Below are 22,804 nucleotides of genomic sequence, written 5' to 3'. Positions count from 1 at the left end.
TTCTGGAGACCCTGCTAACAGGAGGTCGTCCAGATATGGGAGCAGTCGGACACCCTGTCCCCGCAGATGGGCAGCCATGATAGCCATAACCTTGGTTAACACCTGAGGTGTAGTGGATAGGCCAAAGGGCAGAGCCCGAAACTGGAAATGTTGCTGCTGTACAGCAAACCGGAGAAAACGCTGGTGAGATGAAGCAATCGGAATATGCAGGTATGCATTCTGAATATCCAGCGACACCATACAATTCCCAGGTTCCATAGCCAGTATAATTGACCATAGGGTTTCCATTCTGAACCGAGGTACCCTGAGGAATTTGTTCACGGACTTGAGATTGAGGATAGGCCGATAGGATCCGATCGGTTTCTGAACCAGAAAGAGATTTGGAGTAATAACCCGTTTCTCTCTGAGGCAACGGGACAGGGACTACAACTCCTGCTTGAAGCAAGGATTGTATGGCCTTCTGGATTTGTAATGCCTTGTCTTTGTCTGACAGAGGGCCTGCACAGAAGAACTGATTAGGAGGCCTTCTGCGGAAGGTGAGGGCGTACCCGTAAGAGACCACTTCTCTTACCCAAGTGTCTGTGGAGGTCTGACACCAGCACTGGGTGAACTGAAGAAATCGCCCTCCCACCTTGGGATCCCTCAAGGGGAGGCCCGTCCCGTCAGGGTGAGGACTTGTCATTGGACTTGGCCGCCGGACGTCTGGTACTCCAGGCCTGCTTCTTGGGTTGGTAGTTTTTTTGAGGGCTGACTGCCTAGGAAAGGGCTGACCCTTAGGCTTACCTTGGGGCCGAAAGGACGAGGTCCGGGATCCTGAAAAAGTAGATGCCGAAGGCAGACACGCAGACTTAACTGCTGCCAAAGTATCCACAATCTTGTCCAGTTCAGGACCAAACAAGATCTTATCATTTTAAGGTAAACACACTAATCCTTTCTTAGAGTCCGGGTCCGCTCTCCAAGAGCGCAGACATAAGGAATGGCGAGCTGACACCGCAGCAGCCGAAATCCTGGAGGATAAGAGGTTGACATCCAAAGCAGCCTCGATATATGCAGCTGAATCACGGAGGTTACCCACCAGAGCCACTTGATCTGTGGTAGCATCTAAAGGAAAGGACTCCTCTAGGGAGTCTGCCTAGAACTCCATAGCCTTGGCCACCCAGGAGATAGCCATAGCCGGTCTGGAAACTGCCCCTGAAAGAGAATACATTGACTTTAAACTAGGGGTGAGCGGGTTCGGATTTACTCGGATCTTTAAACGGCATTTTATTGGCTATCGCCTATCATGTGTTTTGGATAGCCAATATAATAAATCCGAATTTGCGGTAAAGTGGCGATAAAAACCGAGTAAATCCAAGTAAAACCGAGCCTGCACATCCCTACTTTAAACACACCTCTACCTTCCTATCCATGGTATCCCTTAAGGAAGAAATGGACGGCATAGACAGAGTAGCGCTTTTAGTTAAGCACGTCACATGAGAGTCCACCGCAGGAGGGGATTCCATTTAGTACAATGTTCCTCTGGAAAGGGATAGGCATAAGCCAGGCGTCTCTGAGGCTGATATCGCTTCCCAGGCGATTTCCAAGCCACTTCCATGTGCTCCACTAGCTGATCAGATAAAGGAAATACAGCAGAAGTAGTCCTTATTTCCTTGAACAGAGCATGTTTGGACCGGGGAGCTGGTGGTTTGTCCTCTATAACCAGGGCCGAACGGACAGCACATATCTGAGCCGGAATATTGATTTTAGATTAAAGGTGCATACACACTAGACGATATGCTCCCTGAGCGATATCGTCGAGTGTGTCCCCGGCAGGCTGTGCTCAATGTCGTTCATGACATTGAGCACAGCCGCTGAACGATGATATTAACGATATCGTTCAGCGCCGGGCTCTCTCCCCCATTCCCTGACATGCAGCAACCTGACGAGATCGTCAGGTTGGCCTGCATGTCAGCCCGATGAACGATGATGACGAACGACCCGCGGGAACGCGCGTCGTCGTCATCGTTCATCTTTTTGGGCTTAAAAATGGACGATAAAGTGGACGACTGAACGATAACGATATCCTTATCGTTCAGTCGTCCACTTTATCGCCCAGTGTGTACGCACCTTTAGACTCCGCCTCTCGCTGAGACGGCTCAGTCATCTTCATCTAGAATTTCCCCAGTATCAGTGTCATCGCCATCATATTGTGTAGATTGGGATGACGGCATAGGCCTTTTAGCCGGTCTAAGGGGTTTATCCCCCTGCAACATAGCCTGGAGGGCATTAGAGGTATCCGCCAGGGTCTGCACTATAGTAGACAGTGTATCCACCCATGGAGGAGGCACAGACTAATCCTGCATGGGTGAAATCTGTAAAGGCAGGACCTGAGAGGGCAAAATCACCTGCTCTGTGAACCCCATCTGGGGAAACACAGGGTGCAGCCCACCGCCCCGCTATGGCTGTCAATGCCTGAGCAAAGGACGCCCAAGGAGGCTCCTGCGTGGGGGCTGGGACTACAGAGGGGCCTGGAGGATTCTACCACATAATCCCTCTAAGATCATGTCCCCCACACCGGAATTGGTATGAAATACCGTCGGCCACATGGCCGGCGGTTCGATTCCCGTCAGCGGCAGCCCGACAGGAGCAGAGTGCGACGCAGTGGAAGGACGACAGCGCTGGAAATCCCGATCGTGGATAGGTAAGGATCCACTAACCTAACCCTCCTTAGGGGTGCCTAACCCTAACATCCCCCCCAAGTGCCTAACCCTAATCCCCCCTCTAAGTGCCTAACCCTAACCACCCCCTTCCCCGCTGCCTAAACCTAAGTACCCCGGGAGGGTGCCTAACCCTAAGTCCCCCCCGGGAGTCCTAAACCTACCCCCACCCCGCGACTTTCCGGGAAATGCGGGCGTCTACATCTAGACGCCCGGAATTTCATCCTGGCCAGGATAAGACAGTCGGGAAGCCGGCTGCCGGTATTTAGGCAGTCGGCTTCCCGATTGCCTCCCCTCACACCTAGTCCTGCAGTACATGAATTGCATGACAGCAGGGCTGGAGCAGAATTGTGCACATCATCCCCACTTTCAGACATTGCAGAGTAGGGAATGTACACCGATTGTGACAACCCACACAAATAAAAAAAATATATATATATGTATGTGTGTGTGAGGTATAATAAACACCCTGACAACACTTGTATGTAAGGGCTCATAAAAAGAAAAGGGTATAGTCTGACAGATGAGTAAGAAACACAAACAGCGCTAGCATAAAGTCACATACAATGCAGAAAAAAACACCTGCACAATGGCACTACAGGTCAACTACCAAGACTTAGGGGCATATTCAATTGTGTGCAAGAATAGCAAAAAACCCGCACCTGCGAGGTCTTTCCTGCAGGTGCAGGTTTTTTAAAAAGACACGCACGGGGAGGTTTTTTTTCACGCACCTCCTGAGCAAGCGTGATTTTTCCTAAAATCGATTTAAGGAAAAATCACCGGGACTTGCCCTGACACCCCCGTGGCACCCCCCTGAGGACTAATTAAGCAATTAGAAGTATCCAATTAGCTTAATTACTCACCTTCCTCAGCGCTGTCTTCGGCATCTTCTTCTGCATCCAGCGTTGGGAGCCGGCTCTTCTGCAGCAGGGTGAGTATGTCAGTGTGTGTGCTGTATGTAAGTGTGTATGAGTGTGTGTATGTATGAGTGTGTGTGTGCATTAGTGTGTTACCCACGCTGCGGTGTGTGTGTGTGCCCGCCCGCGGAATGGGCACTGGGAGAACTACATCTCCCAGCAGCCCTTGCTCCTCCCATCAGCCCCTGGGACTTCCAGCAGCCCCCTCTCCAGTAAGAAGAGAGAGGGGAAGCCACTGGGAGCCGCGGAGACCCGGGCAGGTAAGTGACTTTTTTTTTTTATAAGTTACGCAGCACGGGGTTTTCATTGATGAAAACCCTGCGTCGACTGTTTTTTTAATTGAATCCTGCGGGTATCGGGAGCGCGCATACCCGCGGGATTCCGAAATTGGCCGCGAGGGGCGCGAGGTTTGAGCCTCACTAAACCTTGCGCCCAATTGAATATACCCCTTAGTGTCTGGTACACTATAGTGCTACATACGCTGACCAGGAAGAGAGGTATGTACGGGGACCTGGGCTCCTTGTGTCCCGAGAGATTTGCGACTTGCCAAGGAGAAAATGGCCGCCAGAGACCTCAGAGGGGGCGTTCCCGTGGGAGAAGCGCTGCCACAGCTAAGCCAGACCGCAGTGGAAAGGACGCGCTGAGCAGAGGGGAGGAGCTGGCTGTAAACAGGGAAGGCTGCCTCCCCTGGCCGGCAATTAACCCCTGGGACGCTGGCTTGCGCGCTAGCATGTGTCCATGGTGGTCTAGTAGAAGCGCAGGTTTTGTGTGCCTGGCTACACTGCCGTCATTCCTGGACTGTCCCCTGAGATCCGGGAGAAAAGACTGCCACAAGCGGTGATCCGCTTCTTACCTGCTCCCCATGTGTCCGGCTGCAGTTCTGGGAATCCCGCGAGGTCTGGCTAGCACAGACCCCTGGGTCCCGCCACGATCCCCGGCGTCTCGGCGCTGGCGGGGTGATGGAGCGGCAGTGTGGACATCCACTGGACTGTCTAACGCTGTCCGCTTTGTAAAGAAAATACTTAAAATATTCTGGGGCTGTAAACCGCCCCCTTGCGTCCTCAGTGACCCGCCTCTGGCCGGGCACCGAACGAAACAGAGGTGGCTCGGGGGCGGGGTATAGGGAGAGTGGCCCGGTGCATCCTGGGAGAAAAAATTAACTGCGTGGTGCCCGGATGTCCAAGCCATCACCAACACCCCAAGAGCCTCCCTGTGGAGCCTATGGACCCTGAAGTAGAAATGGAATTTATAGCTGCATTTCCAGCTTATCTGCAAAATGTGGGTGTGAGCAAGAAGTATCAATGAGAAGCCGAACTTGATTGTACGCTCTCATTACATACACCCACCACCCCATCCCCCCTCCAAACTGTCACACGACCCCAGTCTTTAGCCGCACGGAGTAACCCCCAAGCTCCCAGGAGAGGGCAGAGCTGCAATCCTCCCTAGGTGCTAGTGCAGCTTTAACTAGAGACATTGCAGCTTGCCTATTCTAGCTGAAGGTTATATTTGTAATAGAATTGGTTTCGTCCCGGGGTTCCCCAAAATGCCTCTGAGTCTTGCCCAAGCCCCAAAGGGGGGCAGCGGCACTAAGATTATGGTGCAAATCTGAGCAATGTTTAATGTAACATTTTGGTAAATTTTTTAAGTTGTATTCAAAAGCTGCCATCTTTTGTCTCAGCCGTGCCCACTCTAGTGCCAGCCAGCGGGTGTGGAATCGGAACAGGCCTACAGGTATATATGCGAGTAATGTCCCCAAGCGGATGACAGTAACTGCAAAGCGCAGAGTGCTCTGAGGATGTTTCGTAACATAGACTTTATTATAAATATAAAACTATAGCATATAAAGTGAAACACCTTTGTAAGCTGAAGAGAGAAATGTGTTGTCCTATTCACCTTAAATAGATGTACAGTATCGGAGATGAACTAGTTCTCTTCTCCAAAGAAACAGATTGTGCCGTAAAACAACTAAGACTGAAAGTGGAGGTACTGTGATATAGAACAGACACTGACGCTCTTCCACATCCTGCCGCAGCTCCGGGTCGCGGCAGAATTTAGCTGTGGTGGCCATGATGACGTGCAAAAAGGCTTTTACCATGAAAAGTCCGCGTACATACAGACTGCCTCCTGAAATGACCACAATACTGCATTATTTTATGTTCAATGCTTCGGTTACACTTATATGTCGCTTTTTGCTACTTTAACCTCTGATTTAACAAAAACAAAATGATTGTAAAGTGTCACCCTTTTCCATCCCCCGTTTTACAGCGTAGCGTTCTCGTGTCACCATTTCTGCTGTGCCCAAAGTGATGCAGCAAACCGACCGGTCGAATAGCTTATTCCAATGGATTTTACAAAAATAAAATGTAAAATTAAGTTGTTTTTTTCATTTGGATTGTTGTGAGGAGTCGCCTGCTGGCCACGTGCACCGATATGATCAGTTCATCGGGGCCGGTTTACCTTTAACAATTTACTAAGGAATTTAACATAAAGGGGTCTGTAATGACTCCGTATTGTGGGCCTGATTCAGCCTGGGATGGAAATGCAAAGCTGCTCGCAAGCTGCTTTGCAATTCCGTATGGGCAGATACGGTAATGCACAGGAGGCATCACGCCAGCTGGGTTGACCAACGCAGCATCGGATAATCTGCAGAACATCGGCTGGCTAAGGTGACCCATGGGGTCATGCAGCCGGCTGCCGCAGATGAAAGAAAGAAGCCAGGAAATATCAGTCAGCTGACGGAGATCCTGGCCTCTTCCCTCCCCCCCCAACGGCGGCGACACACTTCCGTTTCGCGAAACTGAGGCCATCCTCGCCCACAAACAGCAGCAAATTGTCAGTGACTGCTACCAGTCTACGTGTGGGATCGCAAACCCGTTCTGCACATGCGCAGAACGGCTCAGGCACCTGTACAGATTCCCGATCTGCTGACTGAGGACCTGTGCGTTTAGAACTAAATGCAGACTAGGGATGGACATCGGAAGCCGATGGTTAGCAACCATTGAGTTTTCTGATTCGATGGAAGTACTTTTTTCATCAAATACTGGGAATTCGTTGGTTGCCAGCCATCAGATGCAACTTACCATTCGTTGGCTGGCTGTCGAGGGGGAGCACACACTGCTGCTCTGCATAGCAGAAGAATAGATGCCGATCTTTTCTCAGTGTAGGGGGGAGCCTGGGGGCAGCCCAGCATCTCTGAGAGTGCTGGGCATGCCCCCATAGTGACATGGGCGGGGATGCCACGAGGCTCCATCCCCTTTCTCACAGGCTCCTCCCCCTTTTCTAATATGTAGTTTTCTTCCAGTGTTGTTTCAAGTCCAGTTTTTGGTCTCCTCGACAGCAGCACATCCACATCCGCATTTCCATACGCAGTGTTTCCAGGTAGAGTCCTCATACCAGCTAAGTATTCTTTCACGGTGGGTACTCACTGAGTAAAGTCCATATCCTCCTGGTGAAGTCCAGTGGGACTCAGCGCCAGTATATTTGGTTGTGCCAATTCTACCTGTTTGCATTTATCATCTGTGTGTGTGCACTCTGATGCGCTCGTCTGTTTTGACCTCCTACTCTGTATCTAATTGCATGCTAAGGGTCCCACAGTGCCAACACATCCGTGCTTCTCACTACACGCTGTTCCCACAGTGCCAACGCATTAGTGCCTCTCATTGTACGCTACGCGCTGTTCCCACAGTGCCAACGCATTAGTGCCTCTCATTGTACGCTACGCGCTGTTCCCACAGTGCCAGCATATCCGTACCTCTCATTGCACGCTACACACGGTTCCCACAGTGCCAACGCATTAGTGCCTCTCATTGCACGCTACACGCGGTTCCCACAGTGCCAACGCATTAGTACCCCTAATTGCACACTACACCCGGTTCCCACAGTGCCAGCACATCTGTGCCTCTCATTGCATGCTACACGCTGTCATTGCACGCTACACACGGTTCCCACAGTGCCAGCACATCCGTGCCTCTCATTGCATGCTATAGCACTGGTCACACCCACACAGCATTGGTCACACCTCCTCTGCTTCCAACAATAGGCGCTTGATAATTTTTAGTCCCAAACCCACGTGGCCCTTAATCTGGCCCTGTGGAAACCATTGATACGTATCAACTCTTAAGTAAAGGATAACTCGGGGCAGGCTATTTATGAGGCAGACTCACCCGGTTCATCAGAAAGCAACTAGTATCATCACCAGGGGTTGGCATCCCGACAGGGTTAGGATACAGACAGCTGTCAGGTAAGTATCTTAAACCCCCACCCCTCAGTGCCTAATACTAACCCTCCCCCGCAGTGCCTAATACTAATCCCCCCCCCTCAGTGCCTAATACTAACCCTCCCCCACAGTGCCTAATACTAATCCCCCCCTCAGTGCCTAACCATAACCTTCCCCCACAGTGTCTAAACCCAACCCCCCATGTCTAATCCTAACCCTCCCCCCCTCAGTGCCTAATACTAATCCTCCCCCCCTCAGTGCCTAATACTAACCCTCCCCCGCAGTGCCTAATACTAATCCTCCCCCCCCTCAGTGCCTAATACTACTCCCCCCCCCCTCAGTGCCTAATACTAACCCTCCCCCGCAGTGCCTAATACTAATCCTCACCCTCAGTGCCTAATACTAACCCTCCCCCGCAGTGCCTAATACTAACCCTCCCCCCCAGTGCCTAACACTAATCCCCCCCCTCAGTGCCTAACCATAACCCTCCCCCAGTGTCTAAACCCAACCCCCCATGTCTAATCCTAACCCTCCCCCCCTCAGTGCCTAATACTAACCCTCCCCCGCAGTGCCTAATACTAATCCTCCCCCCCTCAGTGCCTAATAATAATCCCCCCCCTCAGTGCCTAATACTAACCCTCCCCCGCAGTGCCTAATACAAATCCTCCCCCCAGTGCCTAATACTAATCCACCCCCCCTCAGTGCCTAATAATAATCCCCCCCTCAGTGCCTAATACTAATCCTCCCCCCCAGTGCCTAATACTAACCCTCCCCCTCAGTGCCTAATACTAATCCTCCCCCGCAGTGCCTAATAGTAATCCTCCTCCCCCTCAGTGCCTAATACTAATCCTCCTCCCCCCTCAGTGCCTAATACTAATCCTCCCCCCAGTGCCTAATACTAATCCCCCCCCCCTCAGTGCCTAATAATAATCCCCCCCCTCAGTGCCTAATACTAATCCTCCCCCCCAGTGCCTAATACTAACCCTCCCCCTCAGTGCCTAATACTAATCCTCCCCCCAGTGCCTAATACTAACCCTCCCCCCCAGTGCCTAATACTAATCCTCCCCCCCTCAGTGCCTAATACTAATCCTCCCCCCCCTCAGTGCCTAATACTAATCCTCCCCAGTGCCTAATACTAATCCTCCCCCCCTCAGTGCCTAATACTAATCCTCCCCCCCTCAGTGCCTAATACTAATCCTCCCCCCCCTCAGTGCCTAATACTAACCCTCCCCCGCAGTGCCTAATACTAATCCCCCCCCCCCTCAGTGACTAATACTAATCCTCCCCCCCAGTGCCTAATACTAATCCTCCCCCCCCTCAGTGCCTAATAATAATCCCCCCCTCAGTGCCTAATACTAACCCTCCCCCTCAGTGCCTAATACTAATCCCCCCCCTCAGTGCCTAACCATAACCCTCCCCCACAGTGTCTAATACTAACCCTCCCCCCCAGTGCCTAATAATAATCCTCCCCCCCTCAGTGCCGAATAATAATCCGCCCTCGCAGTGCCTAATACTAATCCTCCCCCCCTCAGTGCCTAATACTAACCCTCCCCCACAGTGCCTATTACTAATCCTCCCCCCCAGTGCCTAATAATAATCCCCCCTCCTCAGTGCCTAATACTAACCCTCCCCCGCAGTGCCTAATAATAATCCTCCCCCCCCTCAGTGCCTAATACTAACCCTCCCCCGCAGTGCCTAATACTAATCCCCCCCCTCAGTGCCTAATACTAACCCTCCCCCGCAGTGCCTAATACTAATCCTCCCCCCTCAGTGCCTAATACTAATCCCCCCCCTCAGTGCCTAATACTAACCCTCCCCCCCTCAGTGCCTAATACTAATCCTCCCCCCCAGTGCCTAATACTAATCCCCCCCCCTCAGTGCCTAATACTAACCCTCCCCCGCAGTGCTTAATACTAATCCTCCCCCCCAGTGCCTAATACTAACCCTCCCCCACAGTGCCTAATACTAATCCTCCCCCCAGTGCCTAATACTAATCCCCCCCCTCAGTGCCTAATACTAACCCTCCCCCGTCAGTGCCTAATACTAATCCCCTCCCCCTCAGTGCCTAATACTAATCCCCCCCCTCAGTGCCTAATACTAATCCCCTCCCCCTCAGTGCCTAATACTAATCCTCCCCCCCCTCAGTGCCTAATACTAACCCTCCCCCCCTTCAGTGCCTAATACTAATCCCCCCCCTCAGTGCCTAATACTAATCCCCCCCCCTCAGTGCCTAATACTAACCCTCCCCCGCAGTGCCTAATACTAATCCTCCCCCGCAGTGCCTAATACTAATCCTCCCTCCCAGTGCCTAATACTAACCCTCCCCTGCAGTGCCTAATACTAATCCTCCCCCCCCAGTGCCTAATACTAACCCTCCCCCTCAGTGCCTAATAATAATCCCCCCCCTCAGTGCCTAATACTAATCCTCCCCCCCTCAGTGCCTAATACTAATCCTCCCCCCCCTCAGTGCCTAATACTAATCCTCCCCCCCAGTGCCTAATACTAACCCTCCCCCCCCAGTGCCTAATACTAACCCTCCCCCCCAGTGCCTAATACTAATCCTCCCCCCCTCAGTGCCTAATATTAATCCCCCCCCCCTCAGTGCCTAATACTAATCCTCCCCCCCCTCAGTGCCTAATAATAATCCTCCCCCCCAGTGCCTAATACTAACCCTCCCCCCTCAGTGCCTAATACTAATCCTCCCCCGCAGTGCCTAATACTAATCCTCCCCCCCCTCAGTGCCTAATACTAATCCTCCCCCTCAGTGCCTAATACTAACCCTCCTCCCCCCCTCAGTGCCTAATACTAACCCTCCCCCGCAGTGCCTAATAATAATCCCCCCCCCTCAGTGCCTAATACTAATCCTCCCCCGCAGTGCCTAATACTAATCCTCCTCCCCCGCAGTGCCTAATACTAATCCTCCTCCCCCCTCAGTGCCTAATACTAATCCTCCCCCCCCTCAGTGCCTAATACTATCCCTCCCCCGCAGTGCCTAATACTAATCCCCCCCCCTCAGTGCCTAATAATAATCCTCCCCCCCATCAGTGCCTAATACTAATCCCCCCCCTCAGTGCCTAATACTAACCCTCCCCCGCAGTGCCTAATACTAATCCCCCCCCTCAGTGCCTAATAATAATCCCTCCCCCCCTCAGTGCCTAATAATAATCCTCCCCCCCCATCAGTGCCTAATACTAATCCCCCCCCTCAGTGCCTAATACTAATCCCGCCCCCTATCAGTGCCTAATACTAATCCCCCCCCTCAGTGCCTAATACTAATCCCCCCCCCTCAGTGCCTAATACTAACCCTCCCCCGCAGTGCCTAATACTAATCCTCCCCCCCTCAGTGCCTAATAATAATCCTCCCCCCCATCAGTGCCTAATACTAATCCCCCCCCTCAGTGCCTAATACTAACCCTCCCCCGCAGTGCCTAATACTAATCCTCCCCCCCAGTGCCTAATAATAATCCCCCCCCTCAGTGCCTAATACTAATCCTCCCCCCCTCAGTGCCTAATACTAATACTCCCCCCCCCTCAGTGCCTAATAATAATCCTCCCCCCCAGTGCCTAATACTAACCCTCCCCCCGCAGTGCCCAATACTAATCCTCCCCCCCCCAGTGCCTAATACTAATCCTCCCCCTCAGTGCCTAATACTAACCCTCCTCCCCCCCTCAGTGCCTAATACTAATCCCCCCCCTCAGTGCCTAATACTAATCCCCCCCTCAGTGCCTAATACTAACCCTCCCCCGCAGTGCCTAATACTAATCCCCCCCCTCAGTGCCTAATAATAATCCTCCCCCCCATCAGTGCCTAATACTAATCCCCCCCCCTCAGTGCCTAATACTAACCCTCCCCCGCAGTGCCTAATACTAATCCCCCCCCTCAGTGCCTAATAATAATCCTCCCCCCCATCAGTGCCTAATACTAATCCCCCCCCCTCAGTGCCTAATACTAACCCTCCCCCGCAGTGCCTAATACTAATCCCCCCCCCCCTCAGTGCCTAATTATAATCCCTCCCCCCCCCTCAGTGCCTAATAATAATCCTCCCCCCCCCTCAGTGCCTAATACTAATCCTCCCCCCCCTCAGTGCCTAATACTAATCCCCCCCCCCCTCAGTGCCTAATAATAATCCTCCCCCCCAGTGCCTAATACTAACCCTCCCCCCTCAGTGCCTAATACTAATCCTCCCCCGCAGTGCCCAATACTAATCCTCCCCCCCCTCAGTGCCTAATACTAACCCTCCCCCGCAGTGCCTAATACTAATCCCCCCCCCCCTCAGTGCCTAATTATAATCCCTCCCCCCCCCTCAGTGCCTAATAATAATCCCCCCCCCCCCCTCAGTGCCTAATACTAATCCTCCCCCCCCTCAGTGCCTAATACTAATCCCCCCCCCCTCAGTGCCTAATAATAATCCTCCCCCCCCAGTGCCTAATACTAACCCTCCCCCCTCAGTGCCTAATACTAATCCTCCCCCGCAGTGCCCAATACTAATCCTCCCCCCCCTCAGTGCCTAATACTAATCCTCCCCCTCAGTGCCTAATACTAACCCTCCTCTCCCCCTCAGTGCCTAATACTAATCCCCCCCCTCAGTGCCTAATACTAACCCTCCCCCGCAGTGCCTAATACTAATCCCCCCCCTCAGTGCCTAATAATAATCCTCCCCCCCATCAGTGCCTAATACTAATCCCCCCCCCTCAGTGCCTAATACTAACCCTCCCCCGCAGTGCCTAATACTAATCCCCCCCCCCTCAGTGCCTAATAATAATCCCTCCCCCCCCCTCGGTGCCTAATAATAATCCTCCCCCCCATCAGTGCCTAATACTATTCCCCCCCCTCAGTGCCTAATACTAACCCTCCCCCACAGTGCCTAATACTAATCCCCCCCCCTCAGTGCCTAATACTAATCCTCCCCCCCTCAGTGCCTAATACTAATCCCCCCCCTCAGTGCCTAATACTAACCCTCCCCCGCAGTGCCTAATACTAATCCCCCCCCCCTCAGTGCCTAATAATAATCCCTCCCCCTCAGTGCCTAATAATAATCCCTCCCCCACAGTGCCTAATACTAATCCTCCCCCTCAGTGCCTAACCATAACCCCACTACTTACTATCGGAATGCCGGCATCCTGCACGCCAGTATCTCATCCAGTCATCAGTGCCGCCCATTTATTACAGCAAGATTGACGACTTGGGTCAGGACTAGTAGATTGAATACATAGTAAAACGTGGGTTTGTCTAAAAAAGGGATCCAGGGAAACTCCAAATGTACAGCCATGGCCAAAAGTTTTGAGAATGACACAAGTATTGGTTGTCACAGAGTCTGCTGCTTCAGTGTTTATGATTGCAATTTGCATATACTCCAGACTGTCATGGAGAGTGATCAGATGAATTGGAATTAATTGCAAAGTCTCTCTTTGCCATGACAATGAACTTAGGGCCTGATTCAGACCCGCTCGCGAGCGCATAGAGCTCGCAAGCGGGTCGATGGTGGCCCAGTGCGCACGCCGCGTAGCGAGTGAGACCTTCAATCGCTCCGGAGCGCGCAGCAAAACGGGGCGGCTGTCGATGTTGATCGACAGCTTGCCCCGTTTTGTAGGGGGGGTGGCTGAACAAACGGAGGCGTTCCCGAAGGAACCCCTGCCGTTTGTGGGCGGCCTACTGACATCACTCGTGATGTCAGTAGTGGACTTCCGACTCTATTAGAGCTGGAAGTCCACTTGGCATTGCGAGAGCTGAGACCCTACCAGAACGGTCTCATCATTGCAATGCCGATGGTCACGATAATCGGGACGCCCTGATTCAGAGCAAGCGCACACAAATAGCTTGTGCCTCTGCATTTCAGCCCTGCCACAAAAGGACCAGCTGACATCATATCAGTGATTCTCTCGTTAACACAGATGAGCAATATCTTTGCTGCAACCCCACCTACCCCACCATCCATACCTCCTCCACTGGAATCAGCTCCCTCGCTCGATCAGGCTCTCCCCAACCTTGCAGAGCTTCAAACATGCACTGAAAACCCATCTGTTCATCAAAGCATACCCTACCACCACATAACCATGTTACCAGGTCTCTGTCCCTCCCGCCTCAGCCATCTCTACCTTGCTTACTTCCTGCACTCAGGTCCCCCTCTACACACTCATGCCTCATGTCATCTGTCCGTCTCCCCTCTCCCTTAGATTGTAAGCTCCCAGGAGCAGGTTCCTCCCCAATGTCTCACAGCCTTCTTCTCTAGCACTTCTATGACAGCCTTCACCTTCAGAGCTGTACTGTGTATAGAGAATTGTGTTGCTAATTGTTACTTGTGTTCTGTTTATATTTTGGTTACTGTACTGTAATGTAATGTTCTGTGTACCCTTTACTGTATGTATGGTGCTGCGGACCACTTGTGGCGCCCTATAAATAAAATGTAATAATGGTAATAATGAGCGTGTTGACGAGGACAAGACTGGAGATCACTCTGTCATGCTGATTGAGTTAGAATAACAGACTGGAAGCTTTAAAAGGAGGGTGTCACAATCTAGGGATACCTCTGTAGAGGTCAAGAACCACGGGGGTTGGGTGGTAGAGCAGAAACTGACGGAGAGTGACAGTGATAATGTCTTCCTATTGCTGCCAAACCCAGGTTTAGCTAGACCTGCCCAGAGGCGCGAAGTCTAACCCACTTGGGGTCTTCACCAGTGACCCCTCCTATTGGTATTTCGGTTTCGTCGCACCAAATGAGCAGGTCGCGGCCCTCTGGACAGGTACCTGGGAGTGTCAGAAGACAGATATAATACTAGAAATTAAATAGCATTTAGAATAATTAGAAACGTAATAACAGGAAATTACTAAAAATGTATCACTGGAGATTACTAGCAATGAGACAGTACTGGGAATAACTAGAAATGGGGTGGTACTGGAAATACTGGAAATGAACCAGACACAGACTTGCTCTGGGAAACTCGGGAGGTCCTGACTCTGAGGCTGACTTATAATGGAAAAGATATAGTAAGTCCAGACACAGAATGTACTTTGAAACACTGGAGATCCAGATGCAGCCTTGCTCTGGGTAACACTGGAGATGCAGATGTGGAGAACTAAATGGAAAACTGAGGATACAGATGCGGACTTGCTCTGGGAAACACAGGGAATGTAGACACAGAGGTGCACTGAGAAATACCGGAGATCCAGACGCAGGCACAGACACAGGAGAATGACACTGGGAGTCAGTACACAGATGCTGTTCTGAGTATACACACTGGTGATTCAAACGCAGACACAGGAGGATGACACTTGGAATCCGTACACAGCTGCTGTGCTGAGTACACATGCTGGAGATCCAGACAAAGAACTAGTGTAGAAATTGTTAAACTGGAGTTTTAGTACAGAAACAGGGTGCTGACATATACACAGGAGAATTAGATGCTGATTAGTGCTGGAGTTTCAGCACAGAAACAAGTATTGAAGAAAATCACTGGAGGAGTCTGATCCTGGGAAACACTGGATAGAGTCACTGGAAATAAACAGTAAAAGGCTAGGAGCTAATCCAGACACTAGGATATAACAGTGGTAGGAGAGAACGTGGAGCTTGGAAAGCTGCAATAGCTAGTAAACACAGTCACTGGAAAAGCGAAGTTGAACAGCAGCTTCCTGTTCCTTGAGTCAGCCTAAATACCCTTAGGTAGTTGGTCATTGGATCAGTGATCAGCTGAGTGACCGCAGGACTACCATTGGGAGAGACTACTCAGGTGACACGGACCAACATGGCTGCACCCATGCCCGCCACCACGGGAACCAGGACACCCGCACGGAAGCCCTATCAGACCCAGGGGATAATACTCAGCCCACCACTCACCTCCACCGCCGGCCATTGAACACCTAAGCTCAAGGATGCCAGTGCAGTGGTGAGTAGCGGCCGATCCCAGGCCACATTCTGACAGAGGGTGGAGCTTGAAATCATTGTTCTTTCTCTGTTTGCATGCGTTTCCTTGCAGGTGACCACGGTTGTCATCATTGCTTTGCACAAAAAGGGCTTCACAGGCAAGGATATTGCTGCTAGTAAGATTGCACCTAAATCAACTATTTATTGGATCATCAAGAATTTCAAGGAGAAAGGTTCAAAAGTTGTGAAGAAGGCTTCAGGGTGCCCAAAAAGTTCAGCAAGTGCCAGGACTGCCTTCTAAAGTTGATTTAACTGCAGGATCGGGGCAACACCAATGCAGAGCTTGCTCAGGAATGGCAGCAGACAGGTGTGAGTGTATCTTCACGCACAGTGAGGTGAAGACTTTTGGAGGATGGCCTGGTGTCAAGAAGGGCAGCAAAGAAGCCTCTTTTCTCCAGGAAAAACATCAGGGACAGACTGATATTTTGCAAAAGGTACAGGTATTGGACTGCTGAGGACTGGGGTAAAGTTATTTTCTCTGATGAATCCCCTTTCAGATTGTTTGGGGCATCTGGAAAACACTTGTCCGGAGAAGGAAAGGTGAGCGCTACCATCAGTCCAGAAAATTCATGTGTGGGGTTGCTTCTCAGCCAAGGGAGTGGGCTCACTCACAATTTTGCCTAAGAACACAGCCATGAATAAAACAAGAGATATGGTAAGAACTTACCTTTGTTATCTCTGTTTCTACGAAGTCCATAGGGTCCACAGGGTGACCTTGGGGTATAGATGGATCCTGGATCCTCGGGCACCACGGAGTTAAAGCTTTCAGCTGCTCCCAGGATGCACTTGGGTCCAACCTCCCCTATACCTCGCCCCCGAGCCACAGGCACCTCAGTTGGTAAGCAGCCCAGGCCGGAGGAGGAGACGAAACAGAGAGAAGGAAGTCTGGAACACACAAGAACCATACTCACAGAAATGGGAGACGGAAAACCGGTGACCAGTCACAGAGCCCATATGAAGCCAGGTGCGTCAGGGCGGGTGCCCTGTGGACCCTATGGACTTCGTAGAAACAGAGATAACAAAGGTAAGTTCTTACCATATCTCTTGTTTTCTACTTCAGGGTCCATAGGGGTCCACAGGGTGACCTTGGGGATGTCCCAAAGCAGTCCAACTAAGGCCGGGAACGCTCCTGTGCTGATAGGAGAACCCGGCGCCCAAAGGATGCATCCTGAGAGGCAAAGGTGTCAAACGCATAGAACCTCAAAAAGGTCTGAATGGAAGACCAGGTGGCCGCCTTACAGAGCTGAACAGCAGAGGCGCCACGGCTAGCAGCCCAAGAAGGGCCCACGGACCGAGTGGAATGAGCCTTAACAGAGGCTGGAACAGGTAAACCCTCCTGCATATAAGCCTCAATAATAACAGAACGAAGCCAACGGGCTAGAGTCTGTTTGTTGGCAGGCCAACCCCTCTTGTGAAAACCAAAGAGGATAAACAAAGAATCCGACTTCCTCACAGAACTAGTCCGGTCCACATAAACCTGGAGTGCCCTTACAACGTCTAAGGAAGTCTCCCCAGCCGAAAGATCAGGTGACTGAAAGGCTGGTACAACAATTTCCTGATTAATGTGGAACCTGGAAACCACCTTAGGCAGGAAATCAGGACGAGTGCGAAGCACCGCTCTGTCCTGATGAAAAATCAGAAAAGGGGGACGACAAGAAAGCGCCCCCAAATCTGAAACCCTCCTGGCAGAAGCAATTGCCAAGAGGAAAACAGTTTTAAAAGTTAGCCACTTGAGCTCCACTGACTCCAAGGGCTCAAAAGGAGGACCCTGTAAGGCCCTAAGAACCACCGCCAAATCCCACGGGGCCACAGGTGGCACAAAGGGAGGCTGGATTCTCAAAACACCCTGGAAAAAGGTGTGTACGTCCGGCATAGCAGCGATCCTGCGCTGGAACCACACCGACAGACCAGACACGTGTACCTTCAGTGAAGAAAGACGTAATCCTAAGTCCAAACCGGACTGAAGGAAAGCCAGAATACGCGAAACTCGGAACACCTGGGGATCATAGTTTCTGGCCTCGCACCACTGAAAGTAAGTGTGCCACACTCTGTGATAGATCCTCGCGGAAGCAGGCTTGCGCGCCCTCAGCATGGTGGTAATAACGGAGCTAGAAAAGCCCCGAGACCTCAGGACGGCTGTCTCAAGAGCCACGCCGTCAAAGATAGTCGACCCAGATCCGGGTGAAGACAGGGCCCCCGAGACAACAGGTCCCGCCGTTGAGGTAGGAGGTACGGAGCGTCGATGGACAGGCTCCGCAGATCGGAGTACCACGGCCTTCTGGGCCACGCTGGGGCCACCAGGATCAGTGTGCCTCCGTCCTGTTTGAACTTGCGCAGGACCCGAGGCAGCAGAGATATCGGAGGGAACAAGTAAGCCAGTTGAAACAGCCATTTCACCGACAGCGCGTCTATCAGACTTGCGCCTGCGTCCCTTGTCCTTGACCCGTACACAGGCAGCTTGTGATTGTAACGGGACGCCATCAGGTCCAGCTCTGGCAGCCCCCACTTGTCCACGAGTAGTTGGAATACCTCTGGATGAAGCGACCATTCCCCGGGATGCACATCGTAACGGCTGAGGAAGTCTGCCTCCCAATTGAGGACTCCTGGGATGAAAACTGCAGAGAGAGCTGGAAGATAGCGCTCCGCCCAAGCCAGGACGCGGGACACCTCCGACATCGCAGCTCGACTGCGAGTCCCTCCCTGGTGATTGATGTACGCCACCGTGGTGGCGTTGTCTGACTGCACCTGAACGGCCCTTCCGTGAAGAGCGGTGCCGGACGACTGCAGGGCTCTGTATACTGCCCGCAGTTCCAGGATGTTGATGGGAAGAATCGCTTCCTCCGCCGACCAACGACCCTGAAGTGACAAGGAGCCTGTCACCGCCCCCCAACCCCGGAGACTGGCATCTGTCGTGAGCAGAACCCATTCCGGGATCCAAAAGGGGTGCCCCTCCAGGAGATGCGCTGTCTGCAGCCACCAGGCTAGGGACAGACGCACCTCCGAGGACAACACCAGCATCTGAGAGCGGATCCTGTGTGGCAATCCGTTCCATTCTGAAAGAATCAGCCCCTGCAGGGGCCTGGAATGGAACTGGGCAAACTCCACCATGTCGAATGCCGACACCATGGACCCCAAAACTCTCATCGCTGAGTGCACCGACACTCTGCCACTGCTCAGACAACTGTGAATCCGCAGCTGTAAGGAGGAGACCTTCTCTGGAGTCAGAAAAATCCGTTGCTGACGAGAGTCCAGCAGGGCCCCCAAATGAACCATCCGTTGTGATGGGATGAGGGAGGATTTCTTCCATTTGATCAACCAGCCGTGCGCCTGTAGACAAGCGACCGTCAGGTGGAGATGCTGGATCAGTACCTCCAGGGAGCTTGCCAGCAAGAGGAGGTCGTCTAGATACGGTAGCAACCGTATCCCCTGGCTCCGAAGGTGAGCCGCCATGACCGCCATCACCTTGGTAAATACCCTTGGTGCCGTGGAGAAACCAAAGGGTAGAGCCCTGAATTGGTAGTGGTTGTGGAGAATAGCAAACCGCAGAAACCGTTGGTGCGATGTTGCTATAGGCACATGGAGGTAGGCGTCCTGGATATCCAGGGAGACCATATAATCCCCCGGTTCCATCGCCAGTATGATGGAACGCAAAGTTTCCATCCTGAATTTGGGAACCCTGAGAAACCTGTTCAGGGACTTCAAATTGAGGATGGGGCGATGAGAGCCATTGGGTTTCTGCACCAGAAACAGCGTAGAGTAATACCCCATCCCACGTTGAGACTGTGGTACGGGTATAATGACCCCCGCCGTCAGCAAGGCCTCTATGGCTTCCTGAACCTGCAAGGCCTTGGTTTTGTCCTGAGAAGGACTTGTGCAAAAAAACTGGCAAGGCGGCCTGTGCCGAAAAGACAAGGCGTACCCCTGGGAGACCACTTCTCGCACCCAGGCATCCGTGGTGGTATTGTGCCAGCACTGGGCGAATTGAAGAAGTCGGCCTCCCACTCTGGGGTCCCCCAGAGGGAGGCCCGTCCCATCACGCAGAAGGCTTATCTTCTGGCTTGGAAGAAGGGCGCCTAGCACTCCAGGCTTGCTTCTTTGGCTTTGAGGCGGTCTTGGGTGCGGACTGCCTCGGGAAGGACTGACCCTTTGCCTTGCCCTGAACCCGAAAGGAACGAAACGCCGAGCTCCGGACCTTAGCAGGTGTAGTAGCTGAAGGGAGGAAGGCTGACTTGGATTTTGCCAGGGTATCTACTATTTTGTCCAGGTCCGGACCAAATAGTAATTCCCCATTAAAAGGTAAGGCCTCCAAGCCTTTCTTTGAATCCGCGTCTGCTCTCCAAGACCGCAACCACAAGGATCTACGAGCAGACACTGCTGCCGCCGAAACCCTAGAGGTCAACAGGCTAGCATCCAAAGATGCTTCTCCAATGTAGGAGGCGGCATCTCTCATCTGTCCTAACAACGCCCCCTGGACGTCCGGAGATTCATCCGTAAACGTGTCCTCCAAGGCGTTGGCCCACCCCTCAATGGCCTTGGCCACCCAGGAGATGGCCATGGACGGCCGGGCTACAGCCCCTGAGAGAGAATAAATAGACTTTAGACAAGTCTCCACCTTCCTGTCCGTAGGATCCTTCAGCGAGGATATAGACGGCAATGGCAAAGTAGCACTCCTGATGAGGCGTGTTACATGGGAATCGACTGCAGGCGGAGTTTCCCATTTCTTACAATGCGCTTCCGGGAATGGATAATTGGACGCCAAGCGTTTCTGTGGCAGGAAACGCTTACTGGGCGTCTGCCAGGCCACCGCCATGTGATCAGTCAACTGATCAGACAAGGGGAACGCTGTAGAAGTAACCTTAGCTTTTTTAAAACTAGGATACCTTGACTTGGGAGCGGGTGCCTCATCCTCAATCAGAAGAATAGCCCGCACCGCCTTAACCAGAGCCCGCACATTGATGGAAGACTTAGTGTCTACCTCCTGGACTGAGGCATCTGAGGCTGAGTCATCCTGTACCTCACCATCATCCGAGAACCCCTCAGAATCCGAAAGATGCGCAGCCTGTGCCATGACTGAGCGTTTAGACGCCCTGGAGGGCACGTCACTGCGCAACATCGACTGAAAAGCCGAAGATGCTGCCGCCAAATCTTGGACAGTGTGGGAAAGCGCATCCACCCAGGGTGGAGGAGCTGTCACAGGAGCCTGAAACGGCACCACAGCCGGCTGTGCCACAGGGGTGGACTGAATATACATTGGCAACCCTGCATAGGGACCAACAGGCTGAGACCCCGGGGGAGTCTGCAATAATTGTGGGACACCCGGGGAATGGGGGATGGCAGGCTGGGGCAACGCCCTAGTAGGGGCGGCAGTCGGGACCGACAGACGGTCCGCGATGGACACCAGCACCTGGGAAAACATCGCCCATGGTGGCTCCTGCGAAATGGGAGGTTTAGACGTACCAGGAACCGCCTGGCACCGTCCGCACAGGCCGTCCTGTGACAAATCCTCCCTATCCACTCCTGCAGAACAGCGCCTGCAGGAGAACAATGCTGGAGCCCCGGAGTGCTCAATCTCCTCCTCAGACATGACTTAGGAAGAAAACGTGCGCACTCACCAGTGTGCTGAACAACAGCCCACAATATGGCACCGTGTAGCACACAACTGTATGTGACGGACCTCACAAATACGTGATCTATATAGGTGAGGTCAGTAGAAACACCCTTCCCCCGCACACCTGTAGGGCTTGTAGGAGAAGGAAAGGGATAGGTACAGGCTGACAGTAAGTAGAAAAAAGACACAGACAGGCAGCACTAGCAAAAGTCACATACCATGCAGGAAGATATACTCACTGCACCTTTCCACTACAATCAACCTCCCAGATTCAGTGTCTGGGAGGGCTATAGCGCTGTGTACACTGTCCGTCTGCAGGGGAGAGGTACACAAGGGGGACCGGTCCGCGTGCTCCCTGAGAGTATCCACGCTGCCACAGAGAAAATGGCCGCTGGAGACCTCAGAGGAGGAGTGGCCGAGTATCTGCAGCTCAGCGACGCCAGACTCCGAGCTGAAAGGCGCGCTGAGCTGAGGGGAGGAGCCGCTGACAGGGAAGGCTTCCTCCCCTGGCTAGCATATTAACCCCCGGGTTGCCGGCATCCCGCTTGCCGCGATATTAACCCTGGTGGTCTAGTGGTCTGGCGGGGTATGCCTCCGCTGGAGGGGGGGCCCGCCGCCACCGCTAGCGCCCCCGGTCTGTCCCCTAGACCGGGGGCATGGGACTGCATTTAAAAGGAACCCGCGCACCGCCGCTAATCAGCGGTGCGCGGCTTACCTGATCTCCCCGGCGTCTTCCGGCAGCAGTCCCGGGGGAAGCCAGAGTCCGGCTAGTACAGACTCTGGCTTCCCCCGCCGCGATCCTCAGTTCAGTGCTGGCGTCGCGGCGCCAGCAGGGAGAAGGAGCGGCAGCGTGGGCGTCTGTACAGACAGCCCAGCGCTGCCGCTCTGTAGAAAAACTGTAGTAAAAAATAAATAAATTTAACTAAGTTAAAAAAAGCTTTAGGGTGCTGCTCCTGCAGACCCCCCCCGCAGGGTGACCCGACTCCGGCCGGGCACCATCTAAAACTGAGGTGCCTGTGGCTCGGGGGCGGGGTATAGGGAAGGTTGGACCCAAGTGCATCCTGGGAGCAGCTGAAAGCTTTAACTCCGTGGTGCCCGAGGATCCAGGATCCAGCTATACCCCAAGGTCACCCTGTGGACCCCTATGGACCCTGAAGTAGAAAGAATGGTACCAAAAAATCCTCCAAGAGCAACTACTCCCAACCATCAAAGAACAGTTTGGTGATGAACAATGCCTTTTCCAGCATGATGGAGCACCTTGCCATAAGGCAAATGTGATAACTACAGTAAGTGGCTCGGGGAACAAAACATCGAAATTTTGGGTCCATGGCCAGGAAACTCCCCAGACCTTAATCCCATTGAGAACTTGTGGTCAATCCTCAAGAGGCGGATGGACCAACAAAACCCCACAAATTCTGACAAACTCCAAGCATTGATTAGGCAAGAAT

This window comes from Taudactylus pleione, unplaced genomic scaffold (genome assembly GCF_031769625.1).
Source record: "Taudactylus pleione unplaced genomic scaffold, aTauple2 ptg000390l, whole genome shotgun sequence".
Lineage (NCBI taxonomy): Eukaryota > Metazoa > Chordata > Amphibia > Anura > Myobatrachidae > Taudactylus > Taudactylus pleione.
Note: the sequence above shows the minus strand (reverse complement) of the source record.